Here is a 4864-nt window from a genome sequence, read left to right on the forward strand (position 1 = left end):
AGAAAGAAACTTAGCTCAATTGTAAAATATAAAAGAGGATTTGAGGATCCAAGAAGAGCAATGAACTCAGGAAGCAAATCTGGATCTCAATTCTCCTTTGCTCAGTCAGAAAATATATTGCAAAAGAAACTGAGGTTTAAAAATAGCAGAGAAGATTAAAACCCAATCCTTAGATCAATTGAGAGGAAGAGTGGAAGAGTGGAAGATGATTCTCAGAATTTGAATCAATGGAGCTCTTCAACCTCAATTCAAGATCCAAAACAGAAAAGCTAAAGTTGCAGAAGAAGAAGATTTAAAACAGCAAATGAATTTTGAATTATGCAGAAAGATTAACAAGAGATCTCAAGGTGGAATTGAAACAGAAGTTCTTCAATTCTCCACCCAAGATCCAAAACGAAAATGAAAACTAAGAGAGCTTTATAATGGAGCCGCCCCCTCACAAAGATGGAAATGATGCCTTATATAGGCTTTACAAAATAAAATGAAAATGAAATTAAAACAAATTACAAAAATGAAAATCCTAATTTAATTGATCCATGTGCCTTTGAGTGATGATGTGGGCTTTGCTTGCTTTGGATTTGAGGAGAAATGGGTTTGGTTGGCCTTGATTCAATTTGGAGAATAATTGAATTTAAATGAAATTTTGATTGAATTTTGGCCCATGTTGCTCCTAGGAGGCTGCCCTGCCCTTGTGGAGGGCAGGGCAGAAAATGGTGTGTGTGGCCCTCGTACGTGCGTGTGGTGCGTGTTGGTGCTGCAGGATGCTGCCCTGCCCTCGCGGAGGGTAGGGCAGAACTTTTTGGTGCGCCAGAATGGTGCCCGTGCGTGCTGTTGGTGCTGCCGAGTGATGCCTGTGCGCAAGAATGATGCTGCCGAGCCTTCCCTTGGTGCGCCAGAATGGTGCGTGTGTGTGCATCACCAAAATGCTGCCCTGCCCTCGCGGAGGGCAGGGCAGTGTTTCCAAAAGTGAAGTTCCAAGTTCGAAACTTGGTGGATGCACACGCTACTTCTTTTCCTTGGTTTTCTTGGCACCAAAGTAAGGCCTAGTTTCTTGCTTCCTCATGGCCCCTTAATTTCCTTGGCTTTCTTTTTGCTTATTTTTGGCCCTTAAAGATGTCTTTCGTTCCTGCCTCAATTATACGCCAAATAGGGATTGTTATATATCGTTGGAAAGCTCTGAATGTCAGCTTTCCAACGCAACTGGAAGCACATCAATTGGACATCTGTAGCTCAAGTTATAGCCCTTTGAAGAAGGCATGGTCATGTTGTGAGCGCCCAGATTTTACCTTAGCGAAAATTCTTGCTTCCAACCTCACTTTGCATCACGATTCTGCCCTGCCCTTGGCAAGAGCAGGGCAGCGTGCGTGCTGGCTGCTTCCTTCTTTGATTTGGTCATGGGCCACGCTTTTAAAAGCGTGGCCCAAGGCTCCGAAGTGTACCCCAAATTCAAAGTGTACCCCAAAGCTCTTTTTTTCTTCTTTTTTTGTGCTTCTTTGCTTCTTTTTCTTCTTATTTTCTACAAGATTTATAAAATTAAAATATCAAGAAAATATATCATTTAAGTACAAAAGCATTCAATATTTAAGCACAAATCATCAATTTCTTGTATGAAAAAGCATAGAAAAATAGGTATATGATGACATGTCATCACCCTTCCTAGCCACAGCAAGGGCTGTGATTGATGTGGACATAGGAGAGTTAGTCCTTCAATTGAATGAGGACTACCTTGTGTTTAAAGCTCAAGGATCTTCTTCTGTAAACATGGAAGAATCATGAAAAGCTTCATCCAATTCTCTCCATACAGAGTCAAGCAAAGCCCCCACACTCAAACTCTATGTTTGGTATTGGAAGGCTACAATCATGCTCTGAGCATCTGTGAAGCTCTAAAAGAGCTTACTGTCAAGCTATTGACATTAAAAAAGCGCTTATTGGGAGGCAACCCAATCTCATTTATCTATGTTAGTTATTTTCTTCATTTTCCATTGTTAGTTTCTGTTTTCTTTAGGTTGATGATCATGTGGAGTCACAAAAACAACTGAAAAATTAAAACGGAATCAAAAACAGCATAAAAAATAGCACACCCTGGAGGACAGGCTTACTAGCATTTAAACGCCAGTAAGGATAGTAGAATGGGCATTTAACACCCAATCTGGCAGTATTCTGGGCGTTAAATGCTAGAATTGGCAGACAGACTGGCGTTTAACACCAGAGAAAGGTGTCTGGTGTCAGGCTGGTTAAACGCCAGTAAGGGGCATCAGACCGGCATTTAACGCCATAAAGGAGCATCACCCTGGCGTTTAATGCCAGAATGGGCAGCAGTGCTGGCGTTAAACACCAGAAATGGCACACAGAGGGTGTTTACACTGCATAAAGGTGCAGGGATGTGAAATCATTGACACCTCAGGTTCTGTAGACCCCACAGGATCCCTACCTACCCCAACTCACTCTCTTCCTTCTTCACACCTTTCCATAACACTCTTCCCCAAACACCATTCACCTATCAAATCCTACCCTCTTCCCCATAATCTCTTCACCACTCACATCCATCTAATATTTCCCAAGATAAACCCCACCTACCTCACCATTCAAACTCAAACCATTTCCCTCCTAAACCCACCCCCTCTCACACGGACTCACTCTCTCCCTTACCCTATAAATACCCCTCTTTACTCCTTCATTTTCACACATCATAACCACCTAAAAGCCCCATTGGCCGAACTACTCACCCCCTCTATCTCCTCTATTTCTTCTTCTCCTCCTCCTTTCTTTCTTCTTTTGCTCGAGAATGAGCAAACCTTTTAAGTTTGGTGTGGGAAAAAGCTCTGCTTTTTGTTTTTCTATAACCATTAATGGAACCTAAGGCCGGAGAAACCTCTAGAAAGAGGAAAGGGAAGGCAGTTGCTTCCACCTCCGACTCATGGAAGATGGATAGATTCATCTCAAAGGTCCATCAAGACCACTTCTATGATGTTGTGGCCAAGAAAAAGGTGATCTCCGAGGTTCCCTTCATGCTCAAAAAGAGTAAATATCCGGAGATCTGACGTGAAGCTCGAAGAAGAGGTTGGGAAGTTCTCACCAACCCCATCCAACAAGTCGGAATCTTAATGGTTCAAGAGTTCTATGCTAATGCGTGGATCACTAAGAACCATGATCAAAGTGTGAACCCGAACCCAAAGAATTGGCTCACAATGGTTCAGGGGAAATACTTGAATTTCAGTCTGGAAACTGTAAGGTTGGCATTCAACTTGCCAATGATGCAAGGAGAGCCTCATCCTTTAACTAGAAGGGTCAACTCTGATCAAAGGTTGGACCAAGTCCTCAAGGACATCTGTGTAGAAGGAGCCCAATGGAAGAAAGACTTCAAAGGTAAGCCGGTTCAACTGAGAAGGCCTGACCTCAAACCCGTGGCTAGAGGATGGTTGGAGTTCATCCAACGCTTTATCATTCCTACTAGCAATCGGTCCGAAGTAACCGTGATCGGGCTATCATGATCCATAGTATCATGATTAGAGAGGAAGTGGAAGTTCATGAGATCATACCTCTAGAACTATACAAGGTGGATGACAAGCCCTCCACTTTGGCAAGGTTAGCCTTTCCTCATCTCATCTGTCACCTCTACAATTTAACCAGAATTGTCATAGAGAAAGACATTCTCATTGAAGAGGACAAGCCCATAACTAAAAAGAGGATGAAGCAAACAAGAAAGCTCACTCATAGACCTCAACAAGAGCATGAGGAAGTCCCTCATCAAGAAATCTCTGAGATGCCTCAAGGAATGCATTTCCCTCCATATAACTATTGGGAGCAACTCAACACCTCTTTAGGAGAATTGAGTTCCAACATGGGGCAACTAAGGATGGAGCACCAAGAGCACTCCATTATCCTCCATGAGATCAGAGAGGACCAAAGAGCCATGAGGGAGGAACAACAAAAGCAAGGAAGAGATATTGAGGAGCTAAAGCACTCCATAGGATCTTCAAGAGGAAGAACTAGCCGTCATCACTAAGGTGGACCCATTCTTTAATTTTCTTGTTATTTATCTTTCTGTTTTTCATTTCCTGTGCTTTATGCTTTGTCTATGTTTGTGTCTTTATTACATGATCATTAGTTTTTAGAGTCTATGTCTTAAAGCTATGAGTGTTCCATGAATCTTTCACCTTTCTTAAATGAAAAATGTTTCTATTTGCAAAAGAACAAGAAGTACATGAATTTCAAATTCTATCATGAAAATAGTTTAATTATTTTGATGTGGTGGCAATACTTTTTATTTTCTGAATGAATACTTGAACAGTGCATATTTTTTATAGTGAAGTTTATGAATGTTAAAATTGTTGGCTCTTTGGTGCACGAAATTATGATCATCAATGGCGCCATCAACATGGTACGCTCAATTGCAATCTCAACTCTTTATCACAACTTCGCACAACTAACCAGCAAGTGTACTGGGTCGTCCAAGTAATAAACCTTACGCGAGTAAGGGTCGATCCCACGGAGATTGTTGGTATGAAGCAAGCTATGGTCATCTTGTAAATCTCAGTCAGGCAGATTCAAATGGTTATGGATGATTTATGAATAAAGCATAAAATAAAGATAGAGATACTTATGTTATTCATTGGTGAGAATTTCAGATAAGCGTATGGAGATGCTTTGTCCCTTCCGTCTCTCTACTTTCCTACTGTCTTCATCCAATCCTTCTTACTCCTTTCCATGGCAAGCTGTATGTTGGGCATCACCGTTGTCAATGGCTACAGTCCCGTCCTCTCAGTGAAAATGTTCAACCGCTCTGTCACAGCACAGCTAATCATCTGTCGGTTCTCAATCAGGTTGGAATAGAATCCAGTGATTCTTTTGCGTCTGTCACTAA

Source organism: Arachis duranensis, chromosome 6, assembly GCF_000817695.3.
Source record: "Arachis duranensis cultivar V14167 chromosome 6, aradu.V14167.gnm2.J7QH, whole genome shotgun sequence".
Lineage (NCBI taxonomy): Eukaryota > Viridiplantae > Streptophyta > Magnoliopsida > Fabales > Fabaceae > Arachis > Arachis duranensis.